This window comes from Pseudorasbora parva, chromosome 7, assembly GCF_024679245.1.
Source record: "Pseudorasbora parva isolate DD20220531a chromosome 7, ASM2467924v1, whole genome shotgun sequence".
NCBI classification, from domain to species: Eukaryota; Metazoa; Chordata; class Actinopteri; order Cypriniformes; family Gobionidae; genus Pseudorasbora; species Pseudorasbora parva.
Window position 1 is genome coordinate 9,662,984 of NC_090178.1, and position 24,880 is coordinate 9,687,863.

Below are 24,880 nucleotides of genomic sequence, written 5' to 3' on the forward strand. Positions count from 1 at the left end.
TCCTTCATATGTAAATCTTGTTTGTGAAAAACACCACGGAAAAACAGGTGATTCTCGACATAACGCCAACTGACGCAAATGCTGAGGATCATTAATATGTACACCCCCAACATTTGTATATGGCAGCGTGAGCGTCACGCGAGGATAACGAAAATGACAGATAATGGACATAGATGTTATATTCCAGGCTGTGCAGGGGACGTGTGGACTTTTCATACCCTTCCCACTGAACAAAACTGTCAACATTCATTTTAATCTATAACAGGATACCGCAACAATTTAATTAAAAGTTGTTCGTTTGCTCGGTCCATTTCCCCACGGAAAGTTTTTCTAACCTGGACAATATCAAGCAGGCTTCACTCCGCGTCTGCTACAGGAGAAGCGGAAATTGAAATCTCCCTGCAAGCAGTGAGTAGTGATTTTATCCACTTATTGACTGTCTAAACAATTTCTGATTAAACTGGAAGTTTCTTAGTGAGACAACATTAACGATAATATCCCCTGTGTTGTCCAGATCCAACGCAAGATGCTAGTACAGTAACAATAGGACACTCTAAGTAGTATACATCAGTTTGACAAATGTCAAAGTTAATATTATTTCCTGCCAGTGTTGTCATACAAAATACAACGGTAGATACATATGGCAATCCCTTTTGTTGGATAGAATTATAATTTGGCCTATAGGCTATTTTCATCAACAACACTTAACTCAGGAGCTAACATTAACTATGTTATTTTAGTTGCTTACAGATCTCTAACTCGATCCTTCTAGCTAACGCCATCTCCACCACATAGGTTGAAGCGGTAGTAATTTGACAAGGCATCGTCAGTTTGTTAAAAAAGGGAAAAAAAGAAACTGTAGGCTACTGTACTGCACAAACAACATATTTGTGTGTTACCCAGTTCGCTGTTTAGAGTTTGTGATTCAAATTGAAGAAGCTATCACTGTAAAATGAAATGGTGACGCATTACAGTGATTAAAATGTTTTTAAAATGCTACAAACAAGTTTGGACTGCTGACGATATGAGTTAACGTGTAAAGTTAATGGTATATGCTAGTTCACTTGTAGGCTTATGTTAACGTTATAGTACTGACTTTGCAGGTCTTACTGAAAATAAAGACTAAAATTACCACTCAAAAGCGTCCATTTCCAATATCAAAACAATTGGTTGTTCCTCAAAATCTTTAATAATAATAATAATATTTTTTATTTGTAAAGCCCTTTTCATAGTTAAAAACAATCCCAAAGTGCTACAATACAACTTTATCTTCATCAGAAACAGGATCAAACATAAGGTTGGATGCATAATCTCTCCATGATTGACAGTATACGGTATATGTGTTTCTGTCACTGAACTGCGCAGTGAAACAGCCAATCAGAGTCGAACTCTACATTAATATTCATGACCCTTCCAAACAAGGCAAAAAGCTTTGCATCCTAGGGACAATTTCTGTGGTTGTAAATAGACCTGTAAAACTGTATCTGGACAATTTTAACCCTTAAATAAGTCACATACCCTATGTAGATATTAGAGAACAATTTAAAATATTGTTTAAACTCATTCTAGGGCACCTTTAAAATGAGCCTTTTCTACATAAACTGTGGGTCCCCTTACAGAGAATTATTTTTTATTTTTTTTGGCTGTCATGTTTTTACAGTAGCCCCAAACGGACAAGCTTCTCTACAGGGCACTAGGTACTCTCTGCTGTCTCAGACAACAACATCTTTGTCCTGTGTCGGCCACCGTAGCTTCTCTATGTGCTTCAAATGGGATTATTGTATGTTTATTGTATGTGAAATGTTATTGCATTTCACAACCTCACCACTAGATGCCGCTAAAATTCACACACTGCACTTTAAAATGTGACAATCCATCATAAAAATATGCATTATATCAGTGTTTAAAACATTTGGTAAAACAAAACAATGGTAATTTCAGATTGTGTCTTGTTTATTTTTTCACATTACAACTGTCCTTTAATTTTTGTGACATTTCTTTAATAACCAACTGTACTTTTAATAATTCGTCAAGCCGTTTTTTCGATGCCGAAATGGCTGACTTGAGTGAACAGACTTTCCTTGAAAGGGATTTTCGCCGGAGGACGGTCAAAGCACAGGACGATATAAATGAAATGTTTCCTTCTTCCGCATAACCAACAACTGTAACCATTAAGAGGTAACCATTAAAACCAATCAACTTTCTGTATCACATTAACGTGTCAGCAAACCTTGTTTAGACAGGTGGTGAAATTAATGAAGGGCCTGTCAACAATTGAAATGGGGTCTCCATTTATGTAAAATGTTTAGTAGTAGGTTCCTTAATGTTTATAAGTCTTTAGCCTTTATGACGCTGCTTGATTTGTTCAGTTGATTTATTGTTGATTATTCAGCCACTAATTATTTTAAACTCAAATTTGAATTTGAAAAAAATTAGGTAATATATCAGGCCTACTGTAGCCTGGATGCCAGCCGAACTCAGCCCCGCCCACAACTTTTTTAGGTTGGGCGGTTCAGTTTGGCCTCGATCGATAGAAGAGTAATTATCCCCGAACAGAAACTGTTTGGACCAATGAAATCATGAGGGCGGGCTTTAGACGATGACGGACAGATGATAAACAGTAACGTAATCATGCACGTCATCAAAGGGGCTTGGATTATATTTGTTCGAATCCTAAACGGAGAGCTTGTTTGTATATGCATTCACCTTCACTATTTCTCTCAAAAATGATCATGTTGGGTAAGTACTCTGTATCATTACATTTTTGTATTTTTTTACAACACCGGCAAAGAGCGTTTATTACAGCGCGCGTGCAGACAGGGTTGCCAAGTTTTTTGTTGCACAAAACCCGCCAACTACTAGCCCTAAACAATAGCTTCTCTGTGGGGTTCTCCAGAAAAAAAATGGTGTTTGGGGGGTAAAATGTGTGTTATTTTGGCAAGGTTGCCTCCTGAAATTCACACTCATGGGTCTATATATCATATTAGTTGCTTCAACCCGCGGACATAGAAAACAACCCACGGAAAAAAACGCGGACTTGGCAACACAGTGCAGTTGAGCTCTGTTGACATTTGACAATGCGTCGCTTCGTTGCTCTGATTGGTTGTAGGAATATCCAATTTAGGTCTTTCCTGGTTCGGTTGAAATACGCTCCATAATCACAGCCCAATGGAGCAGTATCAGACTCATATTCTGACTAGAGTTGAGCTCCGTGGTCCAGTTCTGATGCCACTGTTTCAGCGGTGGACAGGGGTCAGCATGGGCACCCTGACTGGTCAGTGGTTATGCAGCCCCATATGCAAGTGTGCTGTTGCTGTATTTATTGGTTAATTTTCAATGGGAACATTGTTTTTACTTGCAGTGATATGATGGAGTGCATGAATAATGACTGTAATGATTTATTTTGTTGTTGTTGTTGTTGTTGGTGGTAGTGGTTCCGTTGGGTCTTTTTGTTGTTGCACAGGAATATCCTCAGAGCTGTGAATTGCATCAGCCGGTTCAGGGAAAGTCTTTTCACTGTCACAGCATCTTGTGCAGCTTACTTTGTCTTTGCTGAGTTAAAAAATAGAAAAATGACATGCACGAGAGACACAAAGATGCATGTGCTGGAAAGATAAGCAAGCCTTTAGGGTTTATAAGTACCTAACCTCTCTCTGTCTCTCTCTTTATCTTTATTTTTTCTCTCACTCATTTTCTCCCTCACACACATACACACACCGAACAATTCTGCATGCCTTAAGAGGATTTACAGGGTGATTTGAAGTGTAATCAGAGTATGAAATATTAAGAAAGCCAGGGCATCTACACTGTGCCTCTGCAGACAGGGATAAGAATTTACTTTCGCTCGTCAAGTCTAGAAGAGTTCAGAAAGTGTTGTTTGTTTATCGAAGCGTTTGTGTTCTTATAACTTGCTCATCAACTGCCAGATGTGACTGACATCATTTAGAAAGTATCTTTCATATTATGACCATTCAATAGCAAACTATTCTACTCTTACCATATGTTTATGTTGCTGGAAATAGCAAGAGTTTGTGTTTGTGATTTTCATCATTTGTAAGTTTCTTTAGATAAAAGCATGTGATAAATGAATAAATGTAAAAATAGTAGTTTGTTCAGTCATGAAACTCCTGATGTTGCATGCAATCAGCAAGCAATCACATCATTACGCATGCTGATTCTGCAGACAATGAGATTGCTTGCTCAACATTTAAATAGTCTGTTTCATTATTTACTATAAAATAATCCTAGCCTAGAAATTTAGACGCACCCTAGCTGCAGCAAATTTAATCTGTTGCGAGTGTCGTCTAGCAACTCTCAATACCCTTCTGAGCTGTACATAGTGCATAGAGTGCATTGTGCATAGAGTCGGTGGGCGGTGCTTAACATAATGACGGCCGAGTTGCGCTTGCGTGCTTCTAGTAAACACAGAATCTGGCGAACGGCGGTCTTTCGAATCAGCTCTGACCGCGACTCTGGAAGACTTGGAGTTAAGCTTTTCTCTGAGAAAAGAACAAAGAACGGCACTGAAGACATTCTTAAAAAGGGAAGATGTGTTTAGAGTTTTGCCGACCGGATACGGCGAAAGTTTAATCTGTCAACAAGCTCTGCTTCACCTTCTTTGCTCTGGTTGGTGTAGCGCTATCCTATCGCGTGCAGAGGGAGTTTGAAAGACAACCGTTTATCCCGCCCCTCGGATTGAGCCCTGTCTATGGTGAGTTTCCAGACCAAACATCTTGATGTGGGTCTGGCTTGTCAGGCTAAACTAATCCAGCAGTGTGCTATCAGAGTTCCTCTGAAACCCTCAACCTCCCCGGCTCCACCTGCCTAGATATGTTACTGGATTTATGTATGTCTATTTATGAAACAGAAACATATCTTACATGCTTACAGCAGCGCATATATCTATTAGCAGTAACACGCTTATTATTTTTACGTCCAGCGCGGTAATTTTGTGCTAGTAATATGCGCCTATAGGCGGGAGAACAACATGCCTACACCCATGACTCATTAAGAGACCAGGGGTGGACAGTAACTAAGTAAATTTACTTGAGTACTGTACTTAAGTACACTTTTTGAGTATCTGCCTACTTTACTTGAGTATTATTATTTTTCTGGAAAATTATGACTTAAACTTCACTACTTTTGAAAGACAAATATTGTTTTTTCTTCTTTAAAGGTGTTTGGTTTTTTGCAGAAAGCCTTTCGGGAATCACTCGTGTAGAGTCGCGTGAAGTTCAATGATTTCCCAGCATTTTTTAAACACTGATCAGTTTATAGCAAAATGGAAGAAGACTGATGTCAAAATGTTAATTTTGGCGAGTATTCACAATAACAAAGTTGATTATGTCTTAAGTAAAGGTAAACAGTTGGAGAATATCAAATGTGTATCGGTGTATTGGATCCGTGCATTAGGCCTTAAAGTGACAGCAGCTTTGTAAAGGGCTTTGTAACTTTTATACAAGTATTGAAATGAGTTTAAGGTAGTCGACTCGTATGCTAGCATGTCGAATGGAGCATCACCTACAGATCAGTAGGTGACAGGAGCTCTGTTGTAATTCATGGTCAGGAGATTAAACAGGTGGCTTCTTATAAATATTTGGGAGTCTACATTGACAGTGAGCTGAAATGGCACACACATGTTCTAAATGTCTGTTCACGAGTCCATCAGCGCTTACACTTTTTAAGAAGGCTAAGATTGTTCGGAGTTAGTAGGAATGTTATGTATATTTTTTATAAGGCCACAATTGAGTCTGTCTTGCGTTATGGAATTATTATTTGGTTTGGAAATTTGACGGTGAAAACAAGAGCTCAAATAAGCAATTTGATAAAGGTTGCAGGTAAAATTATGGGAGTAAGGACACTAAATAGTATACAAGGAATTTTTGATACATCTATGATACAGCAGGTTTACAAGATTATAGTAGACCCTTCACATGTATTGTACTCTGAGTATGTGTTGATGAACTCTGGAAGGAGATATAGGGTCCCTCTATGCAAGCATAATCGTTATAAACATTCGTTTGTCCCGTTGTCGATAAAAGCACTTAATGAGCAATTTTAACTATGGCAATCATGTTTTACATAATGCTTATATTATATAATTATGTGTATATTTAATGGGTTTTTTTGTTTTATTTATTTTTTATTTTATTTTTTTTTATTTTATTTTTTATTTTTACGAATTATCATGTTTGGAGAGTAGGGTTTCATGAATTGGTGTACCTATGGGATGTATGTCTGTGTATGTTGATGTGCAGCAGTTCTCTCATCCAAAACAAATTTCTCCTAAGGGAGACAATAAATGATACCTTGACCTTGACCTTGATCACTTACTGGCTTAAACCATAATGGCATAGTGTGCATTTATACAACAAAGCAACAATAATAAAATAATGCGTTGACATCATAAATGAAATTTACTTTCGATACTAAAGTACTTTTGAAAAAAAATACTTTGTACTTTTACTTAAGTAAAAATCATTTTTTACAACTTTCACTTGTAACAGAGTAATATTTGACCAGTAGTACTTTTACTTTTACTCAAATAATGGAGTTGTGTACTTTGTTCACCTCTGTAAGAAACTTGGTACAAGACCATTTTTTCCGTCGTTAAACTAGCAAAAGTGGATTCGGACGCACTCTAAGTGCACCTGCGCCCTGTGCTTCACTGACTATGCGCTCAGATTGTTAAAATAGGGCCCATCGTCCACCGAGACCAAATAAATTAACATTGCCATATTCAATAACATCCTAAAACTATTTAGAGAGTTGTCACAATTGAAATGTGTATACACTAGGGGTCAAAAGTTTGAAATGATTCAGATTTTTTTATGTTCCTGAAAGCCTTATGCCAACCTCAGCTTAAAATATTGTAAATGTTATTTTGTGAAATATTATTACAATTTAAAACAACTATTTTCTATTTGAATATATTTTATGTAAGTAAAGGGTTAGTTCACTCAAAAATGAAAATTATTTAATTAATTACTCACCCTCATGTCGTTGGACACCCGTAAGACCTTCGTTCATTTTCGGAACACAAATGAAGATATTTTTGTTGAAAGCTGATGGCTGAGAAAGGCTTCAGAGAGGCCTCCATTGGCATTCAGTACATTCCCACTGACACACTCACAAGACCCATAAACGCACTAAACACATCGATACAAAGTCCATCTCACTACAGTGGCTGTACAATAATTTTACAAAGCAACGAGAAGTTTTTGTGCAAATTTTTTTTTCCAAAATAATGACTTTATCCACCAAGTTATTGTCTTCCGTGTAAGTCTCTGACATGAACTTATGTGATAACGGCGCTCCTCCTCTTCTGGGTCATGTATCTGAACGGCGGATCTGCATCATATTCTTGCGCATGCTTCGAGTTCATGTCAATAACTTGGTGGATAAAGTCTTATTTTTATTTAACTATTTTCGTCACATTTTTTAATTATTGTACAGCCCTTGTAGTGAGATGGACTTTGTATCGATGTGTTTAGTGCGTTTATGGGTCTTGTGAGTGTGAATGTACTGAATGCCAATGGAGGCCTCTCTGAAGCCTTTCTCAGCCATCAGCTTTCAACAAAAATATCTTCATTTGTGTTCCGAAGATGAACGAAGGTCTTACGGGTGTCCAACGACATGAGGGTGAGTAATTAATGAAATCATTTTCATTTTTGGGTGAACTAACCCTTTAGATGTAATTAATCTTGTGATACAAAGCTGATTTTCTTTTTTCATCCTTAAGAAATAATTTTTGTATTTTATTAGTAAATAAATGCAGAATAATAACAAAATAAAATAAAAATAATTATTCCAAAAATTGTATGTATATATAGAACAAGAAAGAATGCCAAATTCAACACAATGCAAACCTGGCAAATCTGATCTTTACAGCTCAAATACTGCTTTTACGGAATCAAAATATGAAAATATGAACCGCACATTTCCAGTATGCTTGTCCCAATAGACTTCTATTATCTATCTAGTATTACTGTATATGTTACCTTTTGTGATCACAAACTCAGGGGCTGTACAATATTATTAGCCTATCTCTGTCTGACATGAAATGTTTTTTTAAAAAACATTGGATGAAAAGAGCAGAGCAAGTTATTATATTTTGATGAACAATTGTGAAATGTATTTTTTATGATTAAATAAATAAAGTAAAATGCACCAGGGTTTAATTCCCAGACCAGGAATGCGCATTAAGAAAGTAAACAGAGTTGATTTTTATCGACATTATTTTCATGTTGACTTTAAATTGTATTTAAGAATATTCCTTCAGAGGTACTAATGTGAATACATGCATGAATGCCAGCAGATGGCAATATTTATCTGTATTAGAGGATGTAGAGAGAGAGGCTCAATCCTAACCATCCTAATTTGCACAAAAGACTCAAATGGCAAGAAAATTTATATCTGATTTTTTATTTATTTTATTTTATGGTCAATTGCTATTTTAGATAATGCATGCTGTTCGTACATAAATGAACCAGTAAAAGCTTCCACAACTAGGTCTCTATTTGCAGTGGAAATCATACATTGTTAAATCCCTTTCTAACATTGGTTCGTCGTTGCTGGGTTTTCATGTGATGTACAGTACACGAGTAAATCAAAACAACACAGCGTGTATTCATATTCCGCGGTAGATTGAAGGATGTTTGTGCTGTATGTGTCTCAAATGTCGCAGGGTTTGAATGTGTCACAAAGTGGCATGTCAAGCACCAGTGCAGAGACTCAGAGAATGTAAAGCTTCCAACAATGGGAGGCGGAAAATGTGAAGGGGAACAATTAAATTACGCCTTGCATGAAGTTTGCTTTTCATTTTGTGAGGCAAATTTAGTGCCATGCTTAATCATTATGCTGTCGAACACGATTTGCAAAAATATTCAAGAGCTTTGCGTGCCTCACTGCCCTTTCTGTATTGAAAAATAATGGGGCTCTATCCAATTAAAAACTGCATTTAAATCAAGAAAGTATTACATGCTCTTTAACAGTATCTCTCTGCTGAAGCTTTTCAGATGCTGACTGTAAGCACAAGAAGGACTCCAGCAGACCTGTCAGGGTGTGTTATTGTGCTGAGTTTTGTTTTATGATTGAGAACTAATGCTATGGGTATCTTTATAATGAAATATATTTTCACGGTCATTTATTTGCGCACGTGAATTTTATAGTGGTGCTCAACTGGTTTTTCTTCAGGACCCAGATTTTGCTCACACTATCAAACTTTTTACAAAACGAGAACAAAAACCTCTTTAAATCCCTTTAAAAGCAAACATTTGAGATGTACATGTGACCCTGGATCACAAAACCACTCACAAGGGTCAATTAAAAAATATTTTTTTTTTATTAAGATAAGCTGAATAATTTACGTTCTATTGATGTATGGTTTGTTAGGATAGGACAATATTTGGCTGAGATACACATATTTGAAAATCTGGAGGGTGCAAAAAAATTATTAGGAAGTCCTTACTCCTTAGCAATGCATATTACAACTAATAATACATATTGATATATTTGATGTAGGAAATGTACACAATATCGTCCTGAACATTATCTTTACTTAATAATCATAATGATTGACCCAAACAGTGTATTGTTGGCTTTATTGCCACAATTGAAATATACCCGTAGGACTTGTGCGTATGACTGGTTTGGTGGTCCAGGGTCACATTCATGAACTGCATATGCTCCGCAAATAGGCAAAATTATTAACATAGCATAGGCTTTTATAGGAAAAATTAATACCTTTTTTGTCTAAATATCTCCTAATATCCCCCCCCCCCCCCCCCACACACACACACAAAGTACATAACTTAGAATTTCAATAATTTGGGGTCACATGACCTGTTCATGTAGCTTCTACCAGTGAAATTGCACAGCATTTGATGTTAACAATGTCAAGATATAGGAAACATTTTTAAAATTGATCAGCCAGAATCATTTTGCAATGAAAACAACTGAACATACATACTGCATTTTATAATTTGCATTTTAGCTTCTTTGCTTTTTCTTTCTTTTTTTCTTTCCGAGAAGAGACCTATGAATTACGACCCACCAGTTGACAATCACTGCTTTAGAGTTATAATAACATACATATAATTATAATATACACAAAAATACACACATACTTGCAGGTTATATATCAGGTCCTATTTGGATTATCAATTTATATCTCTTGGATATACATTGCTATTTTGTCTGACGTTTCTATTTTTTATGGTTGCATGTGTGGCATAAATAAATAAATAAATCTGTATGAAGAAACATTGTCTATAAATGCACTTAAGATTTAACTGCTAGGGAAAAAAATGAAGTGCTCTAAATTGCAGTTGATACTGAAAGGCATGTTCAATTTATATTGCATTTATTGCATTTTTTTTAATTGATCACTAGATCATTAGGTACCTATTCTTTTTACTTTTTATTTCTACCCTGAAAGCGTATTGCATGTGTAATGTAATGTCACAAGTATATGACATATTTACTTGTGCAATAACAAGGAATTCTTATTATGTTCCTTCTCAGAAAGGTTGTATTTTTATTGTTTTTGTATTGATTTAGTGAGCAACAGTTTATGTAAAATATTTAATCTTATAATGTTTTGGAAAAATGTAGGATGAGCTAGTGAGACACTGTACCTCTAATCATATATTCTTTACCTAAAAAAATCTGCATTGAGTTATTGGAAATCTACATAGAATGACACTTACGTTTCGTTTGTATTAACCATGACAAATGATCACCAGAATGTGTCCTGCTTTACCTGTATATTCACCCTGCATGTAAATCATAAAACCCCCAAAACACATTGTTTTGGACTCTACCAGTTACAGTTCGTCCTGTGAACCTTCTGAATCTGCAGCTCGTCGGTGTAATTAAAAGATTTGCAAACACGTGTCAGCCGATAATCGCACACAAACTGCTTGGTGCCGTCCCCAGCTGCATTGCGTTCCAGAAATCATTTACTGCAGCAATCTGATGTTTATTTCGAATGAATAAATCTACTTACCACTGAAGGCATTAATTGATATTTTAATGCTATTCTTATAATTGAAGTTGCAGAAATCCAAGAACAAAAGACACAAATGAATACAAATACTGATCAGTGTAATACACACACATTTATTTCTATTATTGTCTCTCTGGTGAAATGAGCATCTCCATTTGCGTCTGGATGCACCAAAGTTGAACGGCTAGATGGCATCATTGAGCAACTGAATGATTCTCTCTCTCTCTCTCTCTCTCTCTCTCTCTCTCTCTCTCTCTCTCTCTCTCTCTCTCTCTCTCTCTCTCTCTCTCTCTCTTCAAGTAATTTGAATTGTGCGGTTTTGCTTCAACCCAGATCTGTACATTTTATCCACAAAGACAGATATTTGCAGGACCCTGTGACATCCTCGCTTACAGATGCATTTCTGAAATACTTTAAATGGCAACGTTATAAAAGTAGAAGAGGATTGTGGGTCAATGGTCTTCTGAAATCAGAGAGCAGCGCAATAGCATCCTGTTTAGAACAGAAAGGCTGATATTTTGCTCTTATCGGCCAAAAATCAAAGAGGACATTTTCCGTGTCTCAAGTTCTTCGTGATGTTAATATTCTCCTTTCACACGAGGTAAAACATGACCTGGGCCAGCTCTACCCCAAATGTCACTGAGTTCAAGAAAAAGGATAAAAGCTGGAAGAGCTATTCTGCGCTGGGAACAAGAGTTCTCCTGCATTCGATTTTACAAAAAAAAAGAAAGAAAAAAAAGTCTGTTCACATGCTCAATTTTAATCACCTGACCAATAAAGACACTTAACTATCCATTTAAATGTTCTGTTTGTTTGTCAAGAAATTAAAATTGTGTACTATGCTCGATTAACTGAGAATTCTTACAGCTCTTGCAGGTTGTTGGCCTTGTTTGTTTCGTTGCTTCTATTGCTCTCCCCTTTTTGTAAGTCGCTTTGGATAAAAGTGTCTGCTAAATGATTACATGTAAATGTAATCAAATCATTAGTAGGATCCAAAAAAAAAAAAAGGAAATAAAAACATTTAATACTGAACCAGTTTTTTTGTGAAGTAATCATGCTTAATTTTAATCTAATCTGATTTAAACATTTGGAGGATTTATTGTTTTTTTTTTCATACTGAGTCAGTTATTTTTTTGACGTTAACATGCTCAAAATTTGAATAGAATTTGACTTAAAAATTAGGAGGTTTGAACAATCTGAACACGTTGTGTTTCCATGTTTTATGGGGACTTTCCATAGGCGTAATGTTTTTTATCCCCCTACACTGCCCCTGCCTCTAAACCTACCAATCACAGGAAACATTCTGCATTTTTACATTTTCAAAAAACTTCACTTAGTATGATTTATAAGATTCCTCATGGGGACCAAAACATGTCCCCACAAGGACAAGGATTTCGGATAGTGCCATCTTTGTGGGGATAATTTTGTCATGCCATTTTGTCCCCATAACCAGCCCCCCCCCCCCCCCCCCCCCACACACACACACACACACACAAAATAAGAAAAGCCAAAACTGATTGCTGCAAATATTTGTCTCTTTTTCAGCATGTATATTAAGAGATTTCATCTAACCTGGTAGGATTTTTTTGCTATCAAAACAATGGCATACAAAATCACATGCTCGTAACACACTTATCAGCTTGAAGATGGAGCGATAAGAGAGAGATTAATTTAGTGTGCATTCTCACAATCATTATCATCTCCTCTGGCGCTGTAGTTTTCCTCAGAGAGCTTGTAACTATCTGCGGGATCTCCAGCAAAGCACCTTTACATATTTATTTAGCTGTCAAGTGAATCTGTGCAGATCATCAGGGCTGATAGTCAGAGCGGATGAGGCAGTAATTGTTCTCTCTGATAAGGGCTGGCTGCCATGATGCCTGTGAGTTCCTGCAGTATAGGGCTTATAGGGAATAGAGATGGTAAACATTTCAGATCATTGTGACAGTGAAATTAAGTTTTCAGTGTCATATAAGATATGACATGAAATCTGTGATTTCTCTCTTCTTTTTTCCAATTAAACCTGGTCATGAGCAGAGACAAACATGTTAAACAAAGAAGATAAGGTAAAATGAAGGGAAACAATATTTAAGATTTCTAGGTTGCTAATGAAATGTCAGCAAATTAGTGTCGTTGACCATGTAAAAGGTCACATTTTGTTGCTTCCACTGAAGCACAACATGACGCAATAACATGGATCATTGGGTTTTGCCATAAACTTGTCCAGTCAATGGCATGCCAATCCAACTGCTGCTGTCATTAAAGAAGAAAAAAAACTGTTCCACAAAGCATGTGGACTTCAAAATATTTTTTAAATAAATGCCACTTGGTTTGACATAGGTATTACAAGGAGAGGGTGACATGAGGACATTGGCCATGTCCCCTCTTTTCAAAATGCTAATAAATCATACAGGATGAGTTTTTTTGAGAAAGTAAACATGCAGAATGTTTTCTGTGATGGGTAGGTTTAGGGGCAGGGGCAGTGTAGGGGGATAGAAAATAAGGTTTGCATGGTATAAAAACCATTACGCCTATGGAATGTCCATTTCACAAAAACAAATGTGTGTGTGTGTGTGTGTGTGTGCCATGAAAGTTGGGTTGTGTCATGCAGATGAGTAAATACACTGTAAAAAAATTTTTAGTAAAAAAAACCCCAATGTTGGGTCAAATATGAACTAACCCAGCAGTTAGGTTGTTTTAACCCAGCGATCGGGTTGTCTTAAGCATTTAACCCAACCGTGGGATTAAAACAACCCAATCGCTGTGTTAAAACAACCCAAGTGCTGGGTTAGTCCATATTTGACCCAACATTGGGTTAATACAACCCAGCATTTTTTAGAGTGTAATGATGTATCATTTTGGGTTTCACTGTTCCTTTGAAACAGAAGTTGCGATAGTCTTTTCTTCCTTATTGTGAATTGAAACAGCTTATTAAACAAGAAAAAAGTAAGTAGCCACCGACTGCCATAGTGGGGGAAAAAATACTAGTCAAGAATTGTCTATTTTGATTTCATGGTGGCTTTAAAGAGGCTAGAATTCCAGAAACCCCTATTTTCTAGTGACACTGGTGGCCGTTATGTGAACTACAGCCAACAACCTATTGCTTGTGCTTAGACCAACATATCTTTAGAATTGCTATATGTGGAGCCACGTGGAAATATTTTTAATAGGCCCAATAATGGTTTATATTTAGCTGTTTCGGATTCGGACATAACATGCATCTGGATATGCATGGCTGCACAATTTTAATTTCTAATTTAGTCTTGAAAAATTCATAAGCAAGTCATTAACCAACAACTCCAGTCCAGGTCACCACCGTGTTTAGTTAGAAATGCCCCATGATGAAATGTAACTTTTGGTTTCTTGTAGCCTACACATCAACAAGCAAAATGTTATTATGTGTGGTTTAATGTAGGCCTATATAAGAAAAAAACATTCAGCTGTTGGGGGACTCTACAATGAAAAACAATGCACATTCGTCTAAAATTTGCTAATTTAGAGCATTATTGATGTATTTTCGTATGTTTACATTCTTCACTATAAAAAAATGCTGGGTTGTTTTAGCCCAGATTTGGGTCAAAATGGACGTAGCTACATATTAGACCCAAATTTGGATTGAACCTTTTTATTTATCATGCTGTAATTTCTTACATCGCGTATGCGTCTGTTATAGTTTTGTGACAGCTAGATGGCGCCAGAGCATTATTATAAAAAATATCCTAATTAAAAACAAAAAAACAACAACAACAACATAAAAACAAACAAAAAAATATTTAGCGGTGAACAAATATTTCTATTTTACTTGATTGTTCCTACTGCCACTTTAACGGGGTTTCATGGGTTTCTCTCTACATATTTAAATACGCTTTTTATAATTTGCAATTTGCTTCCTTGGTGTTTTAATTCCATTAGGCTGCCAATGTCACGTGATTTCAGCAGTTTGGCAGTTTGACACGCGACCAGAATCTTGATTCATGACCGTTAGATTCTTTATTTGAGGAACGCGGAAGATAAGACAATGCTGAATAAAGTAGTTTTTGTTATTTTTGGACCAAAATGTATTTTCGATGCTTCAAAAGAGTCTAACTAACCAACTGATGTCACATATGGTCAACTTTGATGTTTTCATTACCTTTTTGGACATGGACAGAGCACTTACATTCAAAGGACAGAAAGCCCTCGGACTAAATCTAAAATATCTTAAACTGTGTTCCGATGATGAACGGACGTCAACGGGTGTGGAACGACATTGGGGTGAGTCATTAATGACAGAAATTTCATTTTTGGGTGAACTAACCCTTTAAGTGGTTGTTCTTCAGTAGCTAAACGTACTCGGTTACTTTCGTAACCTCGGTTCCCTGAGAGAGAGGAACGAGTATTACGTATGGGAAAAACTCCTTTTCTCGAGAATGTGAAGCAAAACTTTTAATAAAGGTATCTATGTAAAGCGCAGTGAGCTGCACGGCCATAGCCCAGCGCGAGGAGCGCTCTGATTGGCCGGGCTGCGGCAACTGCAGGAACCTATGGTGAGGCGGCTGAGAGGAACGAACCAATGGGGGGCGTTCCAGAAGCCCGCCGAAAAAGGTGCTTATATTTGCATACAGGAGGCTATATAAGACCCTAATTCGCCATAGGTGTCAGGTTTTAAGATCGACTGAAGCGATACCTGAGAAGCATAAACACGGCACGGAACGTAATACTCGTTCCTCTCTCTCAGGGAACCGAGGTTACGAAAGTAACCGAGTACGTTCCCTTTCGAGAGAGGTTCCTCGTATTACGTATGGGAACACAATGTAAAGCGCCGTGTGTGCTGACTGACCCAGTATACCCAAAGCACATGTTATAAACCCCCGAGACACCGACAGAGGCGGCTTATAAGGGGAATGAAGAACCGGAAGAGTCGGTTCGTTTGAACAGCTGATCGGACATAGTCGGATCTTATGATGAATGAATAGTGCTTAAGGACTAATGTGTACAGGCCAAAATGTAAGGCAATCTGTTTGCCAGGGTCAAGATAGAGCCTAGATGGAGAGAAGCTCTGCTTGTAGAGCTGGAACCTCCAACTTGTAGAATCTGATAAAAGTGGACGGAGAGGCCCAGCCTGCCGCCGCACAGATATCTTCCAAAGAAATGTCACACGACCAAGCCCAAGATGAGGCCATGCCTCTAGAGGAGTGGGCTTAAATGCCTGTAGGACAGGTTAGGTCCTGGACCTATATGCTAGTGGGACTGCATCCACTATCCAGTGTGAGAGACTGTTTCATGACAGCACAAACTTTAGTGCGGCCACCGAAGCAATGAAGAGCTGATCCGACTGCCTGAAGGGGGCGGAGCGCTCTAGATACAATCTCAATGCTCTGACTGGGCAGAATAGGTTTGCGTCTTATTCTCTCTAAGACGCGGGTTAAGCAGTGCAAAGACCTGCATACTGAAGGGGTTGATAGCACTTTCAGCATAAAACCATGCCTTGGTTTGAGCACAACCTAGAAGTTGCTGGACCCAAACTCAAGACAGGAAGGGCTCACGGAGAGTGCAGGTAAGCCACCCACTCGGTTAACCGAGGCCACAGCCAGCAGAAAAACGGTTTTGAGTGATATGTGCTTCAAGCTCGTGTTCTTTAAAGGATATATAACGCCGGATGGCGTAGCTGGAACGGCAGAGAAGGCGGAGAGGGAGTCCGTCGTCCTCAGCTGCAGGTTCCGCTGGTGCCTTTTCAACGGCGGTGCTTCTTCCGGAGACCAGCGAAGGTATCGCTGAAGGAGATAAAATCTGACACCTATGGCGAATTAGGGTCTTATATAGCCTCCTGTATGCAAATATAAGCACCTTTTTCGGCGGGCTTCTGGAACGCCCCCCATTGGTTCGTTCCTCTCAGCCGCCTCACCATAGGTTCCTGCAGTTGCCGCAGCCCGGCCAATCAGAGCGCTCCTCGCGCTGGGCTATGGCCGTGCAGCTCACTGCGCTTTACATAGATACCTTTATTAAAAGTTTTGCTTCACATTCTCGAGAAAAGGAGTTTTTCCCATACGTAATACGAGGAACCTCTCTCGAAAGGGAACTGTGCAAATGCATTCTGCAGGAGTGTGGGCGGGGCCTTGATACCGCGGCTATCCATGTCGTCCATTTTATGTTACGCCAACAGAAAATACTTATTTATAAAAAAATATTTAAACCGACTAACATAGTGATTGCTATCAGCATTCGAGGAGACTTACAAGCAGCATAAAAATAAATTGTTTCTGAGTGTAGAGAATCACCTATTGCAATTTTTATGCTGACTGTAGGCCTACGTCACCCCGCTAGTGTCGCTACTACTCGTGCACGCGCTTGTAACGTACGAGAGACTGAACGTGTTTCAAGGCTACTCACGGTAGTTATTTTTCGTAGAAGTAAAAAGTTGGAAACACCTTTGTGTCCACGCTGCTGAGAGCGACTTAATAACATACGGCTATGCATTGCGTTGCGCACTTTCTTCTCAACAACAAATAAACTCACAACAGTAATGACATCTGCAAGAAAGAAAGCATTTTATCATAGCACACCAGCTCTGTGATTCACCAGCATATCACGTCGACAGGTGAGATAATTCTTCTACAGATATTTTTTGTTCTCTGTTTTCTTTAATGACATACTCCAGTTATTGTTATAATAACACACCACACGTGCTTCTTGTGTGCATTTTGAGCACTTTTTGTGTGATATTTATTTTGTCCATCAAAAGTGTGCTTTCACTTTACACCGTGACTGCAGCTGCTAGAACCTATATAAAATAAAGTTTATCATTTTTTCTAGCTCGTTTACTTTATTTTTTATAATCATAACCATAGTTTCACCCAAACTGAATAATTAAAACAAGTTTAAATTGGTAAATCTGCTACAGATATTTTTTTACTCTTCGTTTTCTTTTTTTGACATACTCTAGTTATTGTTAAAATACACTACACGTGCTACTTGTGTGCAATTTTTGTTGTTGTTGTTGTTGTAGTTGTTGTTGTGTGAAATCATATTTATTTTGTCCAGTAAAAGTGTGCTTTCACTTTAATCAGCCTCAGCAGCGCAGCAAAAATAGGCTCGCCGCCGAAAGCTTCACTGCTGCTCACGTGACGCTCAACCTTGACGACGCTCACGCGCTGCTCCTGCTCCCGGTGTGAAGCACTCATCGATTAAAATGGGCGCCGAAAAAAAATGCGCTACTCACGCGGTGAGAAACAGCCGTAAGTCTAGATGCTTCAACCGAGGAAGTCGGGTAAGCTCTCTTTGTTTTGTTTTTTTTAACGTTTTATTAAAAACCGTACAGACATTGGCCATACAAAACAATTAATACATCAAGGCCTGGTTTTACAGACATGGCTTAGATTAAGCCAGGATTTGGCCATAGTTTAATTAAGACATTTAGCTTTTATAAACATGCCCTATAAAAAACGATTACTGGTGTGCATCGTGAGACAAAGCAATGGTACATTATTTTAAGATATGTCAGTGCAAGTTGCTTTCAGTTAAAACAGCTCATAAATGTATTTTAGTCTGGGCTTAAGCCTTGTTTGTGGAACTGGGTGGGAAATTCCTCAGAAAAAAAGCCTTCATTGTGTGCTTCATTCTTTCAGCTTTACCATATATTTTTAGCCAGGACCTCAAAATAAGAGGTTTCTCTATAAAGTATTATAAAGCATGCAGACATGTCTAGTAAGCTCTAATACTTGGGGTTGGCGCTTGCTCCCTATTTCCCAGCATGTTTTGAAATGTGTAAGATCTTCTCAATCACTTTTCAGCCCAGCGTTGATATTAGCTGTGCTTTGGCGACACAATAAGAGAGCGAGACGGTCATGAGAGGGATCAGCTCTTTTTCACCCAAATAAAAGCAACGGAAACAAAGCATCATCGCTATATTTAACCAAATCTGCAGCTTACTGCGAGAAGCACATGATAATGATATCCTCTTAACAAGCGTCGGCACTGAATGACAGCCAATGGCGCTGAGGCAGCCAGCACAAGATGGTGTAAGAAAAATCGTCTTCAACCACAGCGATGCTATAGTATCAGACTTACAGGGATGTATAAATGACAGACTTTATTGCTTGCTGTGGAGAATTATTGTACAATTTGTGTAGTTCACAGTTTAATTACAACTAGACAAGAAGTAATCATTTGTTTTTAGCTTGAATGAAGGACAAATGTGAGTCTTTCATAAACTCTCAGGAAAAAAAATAGCAAAAACTGTAACTATTAGTTATCTAGTCACTGTATCTCAGTGAGAAAAAAAATCCCACAAGTTAAATATGTTTATAGAAATATGAATTATAAAGGTAACACTATTTTAAGGTGACGTAGTTACACATAGCTACATGATAGTAACCATTAGAAACATACAGTAACAGAAATGTGAATAAAAATGAATCTAAAATCAAATGGAGCCAATATTTGTTTGTGTGATCTGTGATGCATTCATGATGTAAAACTATTGAAATCAAATGTAAATCAAATATCTTGTGCATTTCTTTTCAGAAGCATTATTTGTATGAATTATTTAAGCAGCAAATCAACATATTAGAATGATCATGTGACACTGAAGACAGTAATGATGCTGAAAATTCAGCTTTGCATCACAGGAATAATTTGCATTTAATAATATATATTCATATACAGTATAAATGTAAAATCAATTGTAATAACATTTCACAATTTTACTATTTTTACAGTAATTTTGATCGAATAAATGCAGCCTTGGTGAGCATAAGAGATTTTGTTTAAAAACATAACAAGATCTCAGACTATTTAGTCTCAGACTTTAGTTTACGTACATGCATAAAGACTTAGACAGGCGTCTTCACTTCTGAGACTGCAGTAACAAACTTCCAACAAACTTTTACTGAACATTACCTGAGACCATTTTCTCCATCTCTAAAAATAGACTCCTCTTTCATAAGTGTCTTTTTGTTGTTCTGCCAAATCTTAATTAGCGATTAGTCAGAATTATTCTCAAACTGCTCGATTCTTGTGCAGAGCCGTAGATAGTGTGGTGTTTTAATTAAGCAGAGGTCAGATGTCTTAAGTCAGCAGGAGACGAGTGGAGTGACGCCATGGTTGGCGGGAACGCGCTCCAGGAAGGGTGTGACTTCACCGTCCCGCATCAGTGCCCAGGATCTGCATCTGTTAATCCAAAAAGTGTTTTGGAAGGAAAGGATGAATTAGATAGTGAGGAAAGAGAATGAAAAAGGAGAAAGCTGATGGGTAATGTGTATTAAAAAAAAACAACAACAAAAAACCGCTTGAACTTCCATGGGGTTCAGGCTGGTTTATGCTGGTCTGGCTGGTGGAAAACAGTGTTGACCAGTGCTCCTTTTTTGCACTATTTACAATATGTACTATTACTGCTATGAAACTGCTATATCATAGAAAGTAAATGAACCAATACTTTTCCACTACAATCTGCCTATTGGCCAAAATGTCGAGATCTTAATATCAACCTTTAGGGAGAGTTCACCCAAAAATGAAAATTCTGTCATTAATTACTCATCGTTCCAAACACATTCAAGCCTTTTTGTTAATCTTCAGAACACAAATGAAGATATTTTAATGAAATCTGAAATATTTATTTCCCTCTATTGAAAGTCTATTATTCACCCAAAATTCTTCAGTTCAAACGACTGTAAAAAAAAAAATGTTTTAAAAAATCTATATGATTTGTGTAGTTTAATCAAGTCTTTTGAGGAGGCACAAACACGTTATAATATATGAACCAATAAACCAATTGAATTTGGGCTTTTATTCACAAATAAACTTTGATCTGTGAACGAGAAAACGGAAGGTCAAGTATCAAGCACGTTTTGTCAGAGATTTGGCTGAATAGACTTTTAGTGGAGCGACAGAAATCTCAGATTTTATAAAAAAAACAAGAGTAATTTGCAGGTGGGACAGGGTCTATGTTGTCCACTCCGCTTTTTGAAACATCTCGCAGCACGAATGTACGTAATAGAAAGAAACATCCTCATTGTTATAAGTTCTCTCTGCGTTCGTGTACAGTCTTCCCACAGACAAGCGCTTCAATCTATCGCTTAAGCCGTTGTGGAGACTCTATTTTTTCTGGTGAAATCACAAAACAAAATGCACACAAACATGTCCCTGCTCCAATGAACACATTTAGTTTAAATTATTAGACCATTACTACCACCAGACCATTAAAGTATACTCAAGCATTCCATGTAAATCTATGAATTTATTACAATATGTACAATAACAATTTCCAGAAAATGTTTTAATTACAATGTCCTGAAATCAATTCCCCACCCCCATTCCTGTCCCACCCACTTTTTAAAACAAAATTACAACACTGGTTCCAAAGATGAACCTTATGAAATCTTATGGGTTTGGAGCAACATGAGTAATTGATGGCAGAATTTTCCTTTTTTGGGTGAACTGTCCATTTAAGGTCTGAATGATGATAAAACTGCTTGCTTTCATATCATAGCAGGTCATCATAACTAACAGAAGGTCTCAAATGACATTTTACTCAGGATTGGATTTACACGCATGATTTGAGTCCATCAGCCAGGCTTCAATCGCTAACTTGGATGAAAAAAAAAAAAAAATTCTTTCTTCGATGTGCAATAAGGCTCATACGTCTGATGCACCTGCTCCCCTCGAACTGTCTTGAAAGAATGCACTTCAAATTCACATTCACTTATATACCATCAATGTCACAGATTCCTTCTTTGCTTTGCACGATCGTAATCACAAAATCTTCTTCTACGAATTTAAACTAGTCCCCCCGGATGCTGAAAGACAAGAGCGGTCTGATATTAAAACGGCTCGGCTGGCAGGCCTCAACGCTGACTGACACCCTCCCAACGATAGCGAAATCTAGCAGGTGCGTTCACGCGCTCTCCTCTGATCTGTACACCGACCCACTTGTCTTCTTAGTGTACTCTGTAATAAGCTGCTTCAAAGATCACTATGTATGCTAGCGACCGATAAGATCTGCAGTATGGAGTTCTGTCGACTGTCTCGCAGCTCGTGCTCTCCTACTTGGTCTCTCTCTCACTCACTCTTTTGGTTTTCTTAAGAAAATGTCAGTCTAATCGTATCTTAATGCTTTGATAACGGGCTCTTTTTTTCAATGCGAGAAGAACAGATACTCCAGTGTCTTAAAGGCCGAGGGATAGGAATGGAAATTAAAGAAAACACCCTTGAAATTCAATTTTTCTCCAGCGTGAGTATAGCCGGGGTGGCATTTGACCTTATGCACAATTACTAAATTGTTTCATTTAAAGACGTAGAAAGATCATACAAACTCTCTCTGCACGTGATAAACAGAATAAATGTGTGCTGTGAAGTGTAAATGTGACATTGTAGTGTACTTTAGTGTGTGTGTGCTGAAGTCTGCAGACGTGTAAAGGAAAACAAACTAGCATGTCATAACCGCGTGATTCAATTAGTGCGATATTTCATTTATGCCAGCATCAAAGGACGTTCATTGTGATTGATGGCTGCTTATCGGCCATGGTGAATAGATACAGTTAAATTGATTGTTTTAGTGGGGGACTGTGTAAAACAGCATTATAGGTACATAAAGACAAAGTATAGAAATTGTTCTTCCCTTTATCTTTATAATCCAGAGAGCACAGACGCTTCATATACTTTCCTCAATGCCCATATAGGCTCTTTGTAGTTAAACTTAGTGCAGTGTTGTATTTGGCAAACTTTAATTTTAATAAGAATGCAAAATGTAAATGGTGGTTGTCTGTGCAAAACTCAGTGGAATAATGCTATGTTGTGAGGCAGTATTATTTATGTGAAATTCTAGTGTTCAATAATATTTTGAATAGCTTTCAGCCTTATTTCAGTGAACAAAAATGATTGTTAATATTTTTAGTTTAATAACATTAATAAAAACACTGGGGTTTTTCAGATGTTTGCTACGAGGTTATGCTGATGAAGGCTGGCCCACACTAAAAGATTTTTCAAATGTTATCAGATTTTCTAAATGTAAGACACTACAAACAGGGCGATATAAGATAGCGCCACACAATATCAGATTAGATGCATCCAAATTCAGAGGCTGCTTCGAAGGACACGAAATTCGGAACGAGCATTGTTAAATGTGATTGTATAGCCTACGGAGGATTGTTCTTGTTGCCTAGAATCTGTGACAGCTGCCGCTGATGAATGCCAGTAACGTTTAGACTTAATCTTGATTTTACATAGGATTGTTTGAAGAAGATATTGGGCCTTTAATCTGCCCAATTATCTTGTTGTCCTTTGCGGTTTTGCTATGCGGTTGTGAGTGTTCAGGGATGCTGCTAAAGCCAGGTTTTAACTATGGGTTTTAAAATTTTTAACTGAAAATTGTGGTGCATTACACTACAAGATTTAGCACCTCACATGATCTCACAGGGAAGCGGATGCCAACAAAATTAATTTTGTGTTGCAGCAACATGCTTATCAATACTTATTTACAGTGGCCCAAGAGAGCAGCCGTACTAAATTAATAAACCACAACACAACGAAATCGCCACAACACTACGAAAACAAGCCACAACACTACGGAAACAAGCCATAACACTACCGAAACAAGCCACAACACAACGGAATAGCAACAACACAAAGGAAACAAGCCACAACAGAACAAAATTGCCACAACACAACGAAAAATGAGCCACAACACAGCAAAATCGCTACAACACAACGGAAATGCTCCTGACCACCAGGCTCTTGGAGTGTGGTAAAGTTAGTTTTCCTTGCCATTGTTCTATAGATTGGCCAGTCTTAAAAAGATGTAAACACTACGATCAGTTTAAAGTGTGTAACCATTGTATGTCTACATAAAATATATATTTAAAATCACCTACATGAATTATAGCTGCATATTTATACTTGAAAATGCTTTTACTCTATCACGGCGCTTGATGCTCAAGGGAACGTCTGCCAATTCCACCATGCAGTTGAAACATACATATAATTTGTATGAATTAAAATTACTTTTTAAACATTTAAAAACAGACATGTTAAAATTCCACAGCTTGGTTAAATTGTAAAAAAACCTGACAAAATAATGCACAACTTTGGAATTTGAACATTTAAACAACCCCCCCCCCCCCCCCCCCCCAAAAAAAGTAGACTTGTCTTTCATTGGGTTTTGTAGTAAGTACTGATCATAGTCGTAATCATCCCGATTTAAAATTCTATCTATCAAGCAGTGCAAGTAGTTTGGGAGTTTAAGATTTGATCTGTAAACGCCTCACTTAACCAGATGATCTGGGCCAAACATCATAACTGACCATGACCAATGCCCAATTTTATTTTCTCTCCAAATGTCGGGAGGGGTGAAAATCAGCCTGAAACTCCTATAGTCTGAGCCCGGCTTAAAGCATTGTTAGGTGGTTTCTTACTGGCTAAAGTCAGTCATTTTAACCAAATGTGCTAAAGGCAATTGTCAGAGGTGGAGCATTGCTATGGAGTTGATAAGGTGTTCTGAAGAATTTTAGTATGTTGCTATGCAGTTGCAAGAGGATTACTTGGATTAATCAACATTTTTCCTTGTTTCTCAACAAAATGGGAGTAATTATTGCCTGTGCAAAACATCCCAACCGTTATGCTAGGGTGCTGTGAGTGGTTGCCAGGGTGTTGCCATGTAGTTGATAATGTTTTCATTTTTAACATGTTTTATACAGGTTCTAGGGCGTTCTGGATGGTTTCTAATTTCTAGATGGTTGCTTACTGGCCCAACTCATTTTTTCAAGAAAATGTAGTGGTGATTGCCTGCTTGTGCAAAATGTCACTGTTATTGTGCTAGTTTTGTGAGTGTTTGCCAGGGCGTTGCTATGCAATTTTTGTTTGGAATGACAAGTACTCTTCACATTTTATTTAGGAAAATCAGTT

General features: G+C 37.7%; 1 long non-coding RNA gene across 2 annotated transcripts in view; it reads left to right on the forward strand.

Moving 5' to 3' along the window:
* The first annotated feature begins 21,779 nt into the window (after positions 1 to 21,779).
* The window catches only part of LOC137083594 (uncharacterized), a 28,681-nt gene continuing 25,580 nt past the window's right edge, over positions 21,780 to 24,880 (forward strand). For both annotated transcript variants that reach the window (XR_010906537.1, XR_010906538.1), the window contains exon 1: positions 21,780 to 21,869. This is a non-coding gene — a long non-coding RNA (uncharacterized lncRNA). The remainder of the gene's footprint in view (positions 21,870 to 24,880) is intronic.